Source organism: Oxyura jamaicensis, chromosome 13 (assembly GCF_011077185.1).
Source record: "Oxyura jamaicensis isolate SHBP4307 breed ruddy duck chromosome 13, BPBGC_Ojam_1.0, whole genome shotgun sequence".
Taxonomy (NCBI): Eukaryota; Metazoa; Chordata; class Aves; order Anseriformes; family Anatidae; genus Oxyura; species Oxyura jamaicensis.
Window position 1 is genome coordinate 10,844,348 of NC_048905.1, and position 11,882 is coordinate 10,856,229.

At 43.9% G+C, this 11,882-nt stretch overlaps 1 protein-coding gene across 9 annotated transcripts in view; it reads left to right on the plus strand.

The window, feature by feature from the left end:
• Window positions 1-11,882, plus strand: part of EBF1 (EBF transcription factor 1) — a 273,556-nt gene that overhangs the window by 21,756 nt on the left and 239,918 nt on the right. The gene's annotated exons all lie outside the window — the stretch shown is intronic.

Sequence of the window (11,882 nt, forward strand, 5' to 3'; positions counted from 1 at the left end):
TGCGTTTGAAACAGGATATGACTTTATCCTTTGTAAAATTGCTTTATAGTTTGCCCCATTATAGTATCAGCGGATATAGCAGTGAAAGGGACCTAAAGAAATTTATACTCAGAGAGCGATCTAAATTTTCTCTGGAGAACAAAATAAATCTCTTATGCTTATAGAGAGCAGTCATTTCAAGGAAGTTTCTTGGAAACCTGTGTGTGTCTGAATCATCTTCTTAGCATAGCCCGTATTATTTTATCACTAATCCAGTTACATGTGTTCAGATGAAGCTCTGATGAACAGGAACTCATTTTAAAAGGGGTATTATTGTCACAATACAAATGCACAATTCCTCCTACAAGTACAGTAGCAGGGCTGTATTGTAATCATACTTAAAGAAAACACAGAGCACTTCCTGTTATTAAATTAAATTCTAGATTGATTTAACATTCAAATTGTAACTCATATTTGAATTTAAAAGGTTTGCAATAAAATTCCTGTGAAGAAATTGAATAAATTGTAGTTTTATTACCAGTCTGGATATCCTGGTGTCCTAACCTTTTTCCTTATAGTTATCTTAGTTCAATAAATAAAACCTCATTAGACTATTCCCATTTCAACGAGTTTATTAAATTTTACAGGAGTAATTAGCATAAGCTGTGCTAATTTTTCTGGAAGACTAATGAGAGAGCTTCCTAATTAGGTTTGCTTTGTAAGAATCAGAAAAGATGATAATGACAAAAGTCACATAGGGGAGAAAGTGGGGCTTTAGATTATTCCTTGGTTCAGGAAAGAGGCTCCTCTCTCGCCGTTCTGCTCCAAACTCTTAAACCCAATTTACCACTGTGGGGACCAGTATTTAGTGGTGTTACCCAGGCCTGTGGGGGATTCCTTACCTTTTATGGCTGGATCCAGTAAAACAGGAGCCCTATCGACAGATAGAAATGAGCACCGCAACCCCAAATATAGTGGCGGAAAAGGCTCTGCATCGAGGTTCGTGCTTTGCCCCTGGACCCTGCACCGCAGGGTGCGATGCTGCAGGGACGAGGGGCTGTGAGCAGCCCGTGTGGCAACTGCTGCTCCACCCCAAATCTTGCTTCTTCCCACTGTACGGGAGCAGGCTGATGCTGTGACCTGAAATCGACTTTGCTGAGGTTTACTGATACAGATGAGACCTACTTCAGGATTTTTTCTCTTGGACAGATGCCCTTGAGGTGCAGGATGCTGAGCTTTGTGGTGGAGCTGCCTGGGGGCCGCATGCGCAGCACAGGGAGGGCGAGGGGCTCTCCTGGCCCTGGTCTAGCCAAGGCACTGAAGCTCTTCATATGTCAATTCAAGTGCTGCTTCTGAGGAATAAGGCTCCCTCTGGCTTTGCAGAAGTGGCTGATGCTTTTCCAGTGGAATCAGAGCTCAATGGAGCAGGGGTGGGAACTTACAGACTGCAGGCTGTGATATTCTTTCTGCTTTATTATCAGATGACACGGAGGGGTTTTAATGCATGGCCTGCTGCATGTGTCGGAAAGGCCTGTGCACTTTCGACACCTGCTGTACAGGATGCTCGGCCGGGCTGCCTGTGATCCCTCCTCAGCACATCCACCCGCTGTGGCTACAGAGGGAGATGGCTTTTCTACAGATGTTTTTGAGATCTTTCAGGCCTTAACCTGACAAATTTTATGTTTGTGGGTAGGATTTCATTGTGCAATGGCATGAAAAGAGGCGTGAATGACTTTCAATGTCTCTGTTTTACTGCTTTACAAGTCATCGCACAGTGGATTGTATTTTACGGGCCTGATCATCTTTTCATCCTAAATAGCAGGCAGGTGGAAAAGTGACACGCAGGGCTGCATCGCCCTCTCTGCATCCTCCCCCTGAAGGCACTTGTTGGGCGGATGTGGCAATCACTGCCTCCTGCAGCAGCTTTCTGTGCCCGGCTGGCTGAACCCAGCCGTGGTGGGGTGGGGGCAGGTGCTGCTTTCCTGCTCCCCACTGGGAAGGGGGCTGCAGGAGGCTGGGGGCTGCATCCCACCTCAGTCCCTGGGCACCACACGAGGCTGTGTCTCACAGCTGTGCTGGTGAAACCCTCTGGGCCCCTACACAGGACGGGCAGAATTTGGCCTGCAGCATTTCACGCGAGTTCCTGGAGCCTGTGAACCCGTACTTTGCTGAGAGGGGAGGGACGCCAGCAAACATCCTCGAGGACTTGGTTATGATTGACGCATCTGAAAAGCATTACCCTAAACATTTCCCACATGACTTACGCAGCCAAAGGCACTTTGAGACTCTGTGAGATACATGGGGGACTCTGATCAGTAGACACTGCTCTCACGGTGAATCAGGCCAAAATGCTCACGCCTCTTCCAGGGCTCCTAATAGTGTCTGTCCTCTTCCTGGTGAAGAAATCACCAGAGCTGGGGATAACTTTGCAAGGGCCCTTGCAAAAATCCCTCTCAGTTTCAGTCTCTGCGGGTTGGCACGTATTTCTGCCACTCCGAAATTCATTAATTTTGCTCTTGGGGTTGAGTGAACTTGGTCAGGGTCAAAACAGCTCCCACTTATTGTTTGCTTCATTTCTCCTCCCCCACCCCCGAGTATAGGAATTTTTATATAATTTCAAAACTATTATGCAAAACCTTAATTTGGTCTCAGCTTCACTTCAGGAGGTTTGTGAATTTCTCAGAAAACCTGTTCTGAGTTTTCAGTTTGTTATAAAACCCCAAACCAGGCAAGTTTTATGTGGTTTTGGGTTTCACTGCAAACATTTCACACTACTCTAATAGTTGCTTGCTTCTCTCAGTGATGCCTTTTGAATCTGCAGCTAGCGTTTTGGGCTTTATTTCACCGTGATCCTATGCCTGATTATTACTAGTTAATATGGTGGTGCTGTGACAGGGGCTCCTGTCACACAGGAGGCTCATTGTGCTGGGCACTGTGCGCTCCCCAGGCAGGTCGATGAGCCCATACCTGAAGTGGCTCTCCTGACACAGTTTACAGATTTTTCTGCGGAGAACAAAAAACATAGTCTTGCATTGAATTTCTGGGGATTAGGGAAGCTGAAGACCAGTTTACTCATTTGCTTTTGGCATTGGGCTGTCATCTTTAGTGCCTACCAACAGCTCCTGGGGACATGGCCAGATGTGCTTCCCATGCTCTGTCAGTCCAGAGAGGTTATTTGGGGGGTGTGTGGAACATGCTGGACCTGCTGCCTTTGAAGGCGATTGTGAAGACCTTATGAATTTGGGCATTCGAGGTTAGAGACACTTTAAAAGGTTTGGCTGCCCATGTGCAGCAAAGCAACAGGGATGCTCCCAGTGTGCAGGGGTGGTCCCAGGAGGGCTCTGCTCTGGTCTGGGCCATGCTTCCCTTTGTTTCAGCTCACAAAGGGTGCTAATTGTACCTACTGGTTGCTTAATATCAACTCCACCCGTGTCTCGAAGCAGGGAGGATGTGCTTGGTGCACAGGCCTCACTGCACAGCTCAGGGTCAGGTTTTCTGTTTTCAAGAGTGGGGATTTCTTTGGGGAAAAAATACTGGCTTTTTCCTCCTATGGTTGTACACACCATTTCTAGTGTGGGTAAATTTACTGTCTCATCTGAACACCTGATTTATTCCTGCATTTGCTGTTGCAATGGTAATGCACACGTAAGTAGCCGAATAAGAGCGATAGGAAAAGGTATTTGCAAACATCATCCTCAGTTTTAATGCAGATTAGCTAAAATTGTTCTGAACGTGAAATAAGTGTCTTATATCTACCACAGCATGTACTGGGTGAGAACCTAACCTGCTCTGTTCTGCTGGAGCTCGGGAGTATGAGTGGTTTTCTTCCTGTGAGCAGCCATAAATGTTTGCATGCTCTAGCTGCTGAAATACATTCTTATAAGTAATTGGCCATGTCTACCAAAACATCTATGCTAAATTCAAGTTCGCTTTTGCCTGCTGAAAGTAAATATTTTTAATATAACAACCAATAAAGTTAAAAGAGAGGAAGAAACAATTGTAGGTTTCTGTGTAAATCATGACTGAGATAATTTTCTAGAAATGGATTTTACGTTGTCCTCAGAGAGCACCCATCCTCTGTAGCAGTAATGGTAAATACTGGTGTGAATTTTCTCTGTAGCATCAAGGTGTTTTTTTTTTTTTTTTTGTTTTGTTTTTTTTTTTTTTTTTTTTGTAACAGTTCTGGAAAAGTACAGAAATCCATACAAAGTTCCCAGTGTGTCCCATTAGCAACTTTGCATAGGTAGTTTGTGATCAGAATATATTACTGTATCAAATGAGTGTTTACTTTTATTTTATTTTTTTATTTTTGCTAAGGACAGTGTTTTAGAGGTTTTAAAAGCAGAACGAATAATTTTCTACCCACTTTTTAAAAATAGTGTTTGGAAATAGGAAATGTGAAAACATATTTTCTGGTGCAGTTAATACACAAATTATATAAAATTAGTTATTAAAATACTTTATTTCAAGTCACTGAAATTACATACTGGACAGTCGTAAGGTGACCCAGATATAGAGCCTTTCACTGCAGCCACTGAAGCGCTATGAACAGTGCTGTTTTGTCTTTGGTTTCTTGCTGCCTCTAAAGGTGTAGGCAGATGAAGATAACCTTAAAAAGAGCGATTTCTCCAATTACAAGCTTTTGTCCAAGAGAAAAGAGAGATTTTTTATTTATTTATTTATTTATTTTTAGGCTAGCAGCATTCACTATAACAAAATTAAATTCCTTTAATCTGACAAGAAGCCAAGTTTGGCACTGGGCTGGGATTTTTGGATGGAGAGCCAGCAGGAGCTGCCCCGTGACCCCTGCTGTGATGGGATGGGGGGTCTGGGATCTGGTGTCCCTGCGTGCTGAGGAGCAGGGTCCCCAGCCCCTGCCTGGTGGTTGGGGGGCAGCCGAGCCGCAGCCCCCAGCAGGCACCCGGCCGGGTCCGGCTGGCTTTGTACCGATGCGGTGATGTCCAAAGTGGCATTCCTCAACTACGGCATCTTGCTAACCATCTGAGGCACAATAGTTCTGTAATGTAATATAAAAAGTAATGGTGTTAGCTAACACATCCTTAATAAGATATTGTCCGCTGCTCTGCCATATGCTCCCGAGCAGGCTTTCCCTCTGTGGGGCTTTTGAGTTCTCTCAATAAGATTATTTCAAATACTCTAATCCTGAATCATTGACATGAATACAAAAGCCTAGTGACATCTAATAGATGCCTCTTAGCTTTGCTTTTCCTCTTGTTCCTTTCCTTTTTCTTCTCTTTTTACCTGACAAAAAGCTTACAGACACTTGGGCTCTGTCTCTCAGTACCAGCATGTGGGTCCCCTCGTGAAATATAAAGGAGGAAAAAGGGCTGACATAGGGCTGATAAGCCACAGAGCAAAGGACCATAGATTAAAAGTAAATGCCAGTAAATCCTACCCTGTACACTCAGTTGTTCTTTTATTGTTTTCTTTAACTCTTCCAGTGCCTATACCAGGCCAGAAAGAGATGAAAAATGGGGTTAAAAAAAGGTGATTCTGCAATGCCTTAGTGCTGTAGGGTCCAAAAGCCAGCTGCACACTCGGGTTTTCTCCGCTCTCCTCCTACGTTGACTTTCTCATCAGAGTTGCAAACTGGTTCAGCTAATCACATCATTCAATGGTTAGGTCATTTTTCGAAGATTTTTTTTTTTTTTTAATCTTTTCAAAAAAAGAGGGAAAAAAGAGAGAGACCCCAAGTGAAGTGATTGTGACCCTGGAAAGGCTAAATATTATCTAAAGTAAATGTTAGGAAGAATTAGTGTCCCACTGTGAGTGACCAGCAGTAAAAAAGGATTTGTTTCTTGTTAGTGCTGTCTCAATGACTGTTGGAGAGAGAAAAGCTGTTCATTTACTGACTCCAGAACTTGGCTTTGGAAAAACTACTTGGTACAGGACACAGCCAGGGGCTATAGTGGGTTAAAAGGAAACGGCGTTCAAAATGTAATCATTTTCCGTAATTTTCTCCATGATTTTGCGGGAGTCTCTCAGGCTTTCCTGGAGGATAACCATCCACTTCCACCCAGTTGAGTCAGGTCTTCTCTGTAACCTCCCTGCATATAATCTTTCAGTTGGATTTTTTGGCATCTGCATCACTACATAACCATTGGCTGCCTTCCCAGATGTTAAGTCACTTTGATAAGTGGATGTTAAAAACCACTTTACCTAGCTCAGATTTTGTAGAAAGATGACACAAGAAGAGGAGAAATGTATTCTGTATTCATTATAAAGTTCTTTGCTCTAAAAGAAGAAGAAAATTAGCCACACTCAGAGCTATTAAGACCTGATGTTAGCGTCTCCCCCAGCCTGCTCCGTGTGCCTCTGCATCGCTTGCAAGTTCCTGCGTGAGCCAGGATTTGGCCGTAGACGTGTGCTTGCCCTGTGGCATGTTTTGGCTGGGGGAGAGAGAAAGGATCTGGCCATGTTTTGTGCCCCACAGCCAGTCAGGATTTGTTGCTTTTTTGAGAAAAACAACGGAGTCCCATGCATTACAATGGAGTTCCCTGTGTAACCTGGGACTTTTCTGGGCTCTGGGGCAGAATTTATTTCTCAAGATGGGGTTTCTGGCAGAAACTTTTTTTTTTCTTTCTTTCTTTTTCTTTTTTTTTTTTTTTTCCTTTTTTCTCTTATCTCTTGGTCTTGGGTTTCTGTTGGCACCATGGGCTGGTGCCACTGGTGGGTCTGGAGGCCCTGCTGGGCTGGCCAGACTTCCACTGATGCTGCAGGAGGGGCTGTGCAGCGGTATTGAGAGGCGGTCTGTGCCCTAAGGACCTTGGCAGGAAAGGCAAGACCTTGGCTACATGTGCCTTTTATCTATCTTCTAATCTACCTATCTATCTATGCATTTATTTATTTTAAAGCATAGTGAGCTCAACAATAGTTCTGGCATTCTGAAAAATGGAATAAACTGTACCACAGCGTAGGAGGAAAACTCCTCGCAAAACCCCATTATGTGTACGCAAATTGTCGTCTGCCGTACCCTGCGTGGCAGGAGAGAGGAACTTCTCTTTTTCTTTCCAAAGGATTGCCCTGCTGTGACAATGGTAACTTAATTTGTCAGAAATTACAAGAACATTAATACATCATGCCCTAATGCGTCATTAGTGCATTAATACTTTCCGAGTCATCAGAGTTTTTCTAATAAATGCCTTCAAAGTTGGCTGGGCATTCATAAATTTGAGTTTTCAGTATGATAATTGTAATTGAGACACCTATTTTCCGTGATTAATTCTTGGAGTCGGTACATAACAGTCAGCATTGTTGACATTCGCAGCCACCCGCACTTGAAAGAATAACACGCCGCTAGTTAATATTTGCGTTATTGTAAAGTGGTGTGATTTAAAAAAAAATAAAATACGGGAGACTGTTCTCAGGGAAACAAAAGAGAATTTTGGGAATGCTTTTTGCCATGGAAACACAGTTATCGCTCATTAATCTGTCACGTATGGAACAAGTTCCAGACTACAACACACTTGAGTGCGGTGGCGGTCCCGGGGGCTTCGCCTCCTCGCCTGCGCTCCCTTTAACCTGCTGGCAGCACTGCGGGGGTTAAGGGCTGCAGCCCACTCCCACAGACCCCATCGTGTGCATGGTTGGCTCCCAAAAAGTGGGGACCCCCCCCGGCTCGGGGCCACCTGGGGGCTGTACCCCACCACCCACCCGCAGGTCCCCAGGCACCCGTGGGGCTGGGGGAGGTGACCCCACAGTGCCGCTCTCTGGCTTTTGGGCACACGGGTGTCTCCAGGAGGAAGGAAGTTTTTTTCCCTTGGTTTCCAAGATAAGGTGTCATTCATGAGAGCGGCGTGCTGAACTAATCAGGTTAATTGAGAGGCCCTGAATAGCTCTCACTGAGCGGATCCCTCCTTCCTGCTCAAGGCAGATAGTGCAGACAGAGAGATTACAAGTGCTTTAAACTCTTTCTTGCCATCTCTGAATTTCACACCCATTTCAGGATGACGAGGGTCAGAGCAGATGCGTGACACAGGGGCTGTACAATTTAGCTTTGCTGGGAGCGAGGTGTTTTATTTTATTTTATTTTTTGTCGTCATCATTATGATTATTTCTCAACTCAGCCAGATCCTCAGATCTGAGCATCTCTCCTGATGCCAGCTATGCCCTACTGATTTACACTAGCCTGGGTGGTGTAAATTGCTCCACCGTTTTTGGAACGATGGAGAGGACTAACCCAGTCACATGGCTGGCTCTAGATTGACCTGCTCCCGAGTGTTGTTAATATTAAAATTATTTCAGACCTAACTCGTGGCAGGGCTGCAGGAAACATTAATTTTAAAAAGATGTTTTCAGTGTTTGAAGCAGATAGCAGTTGGTTTTATTGCTTTTATGGTATCATTTCCCTTTAAACCCTTCTAATCGAAGTGGCTGTACATAATTTTATTCAAGTTTACCAGAATGCGAAAGCATTTCCCTCTGGATGCTCTTGCCAAATTAGGAACATCCAGGCTCCAAACCTCGCTCTAATCTTCCTACTCACCGCAGTCTATTGCATTTTCTTTGCAAATATTGTAACCATTAGAGTGCAGGAGAGAGAATTTTCAGGAAAACAAATTCCCCCAAAGTGGAGCCCCCCAGCCCCATTCCCCAAGCCAAACTGGTTGCTTGGCTCAATTTAAGCATCAGTGCCCCTGTTGCCCCCTCCCCCCGGCTGCTTTTCCTTGGAAGTTTCAGGAATGACTTTAATTATCTCCACAATCAAATTCTCACTGCTGTCCCTGTGAAAGCGTGTAGTCATGGATTGCTGGGATTATTTTCTTTAGCACTTGGGGATAGAGAAACTGGTTGTTTCAAAATGAGAACCAGCTGGGTTCTCATCGCTGGCGTTTGGAGGGAGCCACGCTGCACACCAGCCCGGCGCTGAGCGCAGCCCTGAACCCAGCCCCAAGATAAGTGCCGTTGTGTTTGCCACATGTTATTATGCAATATTGGGGCTGATTTTGTTTAGCGCATCAATGTGCATCTTTGGGGTGGCTGCTGCCAGAGCTCGCGCTAGCGCCTTGCAAAACTCGGTGCAAAAACTTGCCCTGCCAGGGGCATTGCTGGGCTCCACCTGCCTAAAATGTAGAAAATAAAATTAGCCCCCCAGTAAGAGATATTGGGCATGTGTTCTGCAGGTGACAGGTAAGCAGGAAAACTCCTAAAGAGACTGATACAACAACAGAGGCAGCAGAGAGAACTTCTCTTATCTAACATCTTTTGTTGCCATAGAAGACAAGCGTCAGGGGTGATTCTCTTCCTTCCTTTCCAGCTTGGAGAAATTACTTATTTGTCATACCTTATTAACCTGTTTTAGTGTCAAATTCAATTTGAAATTAGGACCGTACATCTGGTCAGTAATTATATGACCTATGATTTCAGCTGAGTATTTTGTCACGGGGAAAGGTGCAGAAATCTTCATTTGGTTACGAGGATGTAAAATCGGAGATACTTCATTGGATTTAAGGTAGCTGCTCTGGATTTCCATCTTTTTAAGAGACAGAAGTATTCCTTTCTGGAATACAAGAATTTGTATTTATAGTTTATTTACATATTAAAAATCTGCATAAAATACAGATATAAAGTTTCTACATTTAAGAGTTGTCTCACACTGGCACACGTGCAAACAGCCTGTGCTTTGCAGCAAACTGTTGTTGGGATAGTTTACATTTCAAGTAGTTTCATAGTGTGACTTTTTAATTTTTGAAATGAAGTAGTGACTCAATTGGTAGCTCAGGCTGAAAGTCCAGAAAAGAAGTCTTCCAGTTCCTTTATTACAAAGAAAAAAAAAGTTTATAGGAAAGAAAATGATTGATTGCTCAGCTTTGAACAGATACTTTTATATGATTTGATTTCTGTAATGCTTGAAATATAATGACTTTGACTCTATTAATATCCCCTTTAGCACAACTAAATTATTTTTTTGAAAGATGAAACCATTTAGCTCTGAACATGCTTAGATGATACCATGACCTAAATGCGCTCGTGTATCCCACACGTTTTAGGGTTTTAGGCTGAAACAAACATTCTGCAGCCACTGTGAATCTAACATTTTATAGGTTTTCAGTTCTGCACTTACTCCTGCTGATACATTTATTCAGTGTTTCAATTTATTGTCTTATATGTATGTATACACATACTCAGTGTGGTTTTGTATTTTTTTTTTTCTTTGTAATCTGGATTTTCTATTTTTTTTTTCCTTCAACAAATAACTGCTGCATTTCCAGTCACTCAAATTTGGACAGAATTTTACTTCCTGTTTCAAAGGTCAAGGAAAGCTGACCTCAACAGCAGTGTTGAGGCTGCTGAATTATTCATATCATTGACTTTGTGTCAGCTTCCACATTTGTGCAGAGGGATGTTTTATTCATTTATCTCATTTAGGGACCTGCTCTGCACCTGTTTCTACCATTAAGTACCCTGTAATTTGCATTTGATGCTAATTTAGTTTCATATCAGCCTGGTCCCCCCTTGTTAATTTAATTTTCTAAGACCCTTTTCATTACAGTAGAAATGTTTCCCTCTTTAAAGCAAACATCTATACAAGTAATTGTGTAAACTGCCTTTTAAATAATATCTTTTAGAAGATTCCATCGTTTAATTCCTTAATTCCTATAATTAGCCATGGTTTGATTAATGTTTCAAAGGGTTAAATTAAAATGCAGAATTACTCAAATGCATACTTGAATAATTTTCTCTCTGCTGATAACAGTTTCTGCACTGCTGCCTTTATTCTACTCATGATTCTGAATATTACGTGTACTAACAAGCACTAATTTTCCTTATGTAGTGATTTTATTCTGCTAACCAGTAGCTGTTTTTTAAAATATAATTGTTGGAAACTCTGTATGCCAGTTAGGTACTTAATTTTTCTTCTGAGGGACTGGAAACAGCTCAGGAGAGATGCTGCAACACAGGAGCTGCGCTGGGTTGCTTTCCAGATTGCAAGAAACTTAAAGGGATCCTTTATTTTGCCAACAAGCATCGCCACTGCGCTCTCACAGACAGTGCAACCAGCTCTGGCTGCTACAGACAATAATTTGGGAATGTTTACAACCATCGTGGATGTGTTTCTGTAGGTGAAAACGTACATATGCTGTGATCCTGCAGGGCAAAGCCTTACACGACTGCCACCTCCAAGCACATTTATGCATTTTCAGCTCCAGAAGACAGCACTGGGGTAAATAAATGGCCACGAGGCCTACAGTGGGGGACTCAAGTTCCTTCGCTGCCCACGGGTTCATTTAAAACAACCCTGGGGAAAAGCAGCTGTGTTCCAGCATAGAGGCATCTTGGCCTTAGCTGTTCTGCCCACCAAAAGGTGACAGTCCTGCTCCTCCAAGTCCCCCTGAGGTCATTGTGTGGCTGGGGAGAGGCGCCTGCAGGTTTGGGCTGAAAAGAGGCTATTCCGTGCCTAGGCTTTTGGCATGAGCCTGGGGGCTCCCCGTTGCAAGCAGTGGATGCCTTGGGGCTGGGGCAGGGGCTGGGGTTGGTTGTGACACCCCTAAAAGCTGGCTGGTGTTGCTCAATGGAGAGCCCGAGACTCCGGCTCTGTTGCTGCTATAGCGTGAGGATTGCAAATCCAAAATAGGATTTGAAACAAAACCTCTGTTTTTGCCTTGCCCTTGGGATGTTTTGCCTTTACTCTGGTCACAAAGATGCCTTGCAGGCTCTGTTTGTGCTGGTGGAGTCCCCCAGTGCTGGTCCCAGGGGGTCCAGAGTGGGCTGGTTTGGGAGGTGCACCCCTAAGTGCTGCTGGTGTGGGGGCACCAGGGGTGGCTGACCCAGCGGGCATGAAGCTGAGTACCCCAAACCATCACCTCTCTGAGCAGCCCCCAAATTCAGGGATTTATAATTGCTCCCCCTTTATTTTATCATATACTCACAATAACAACCTT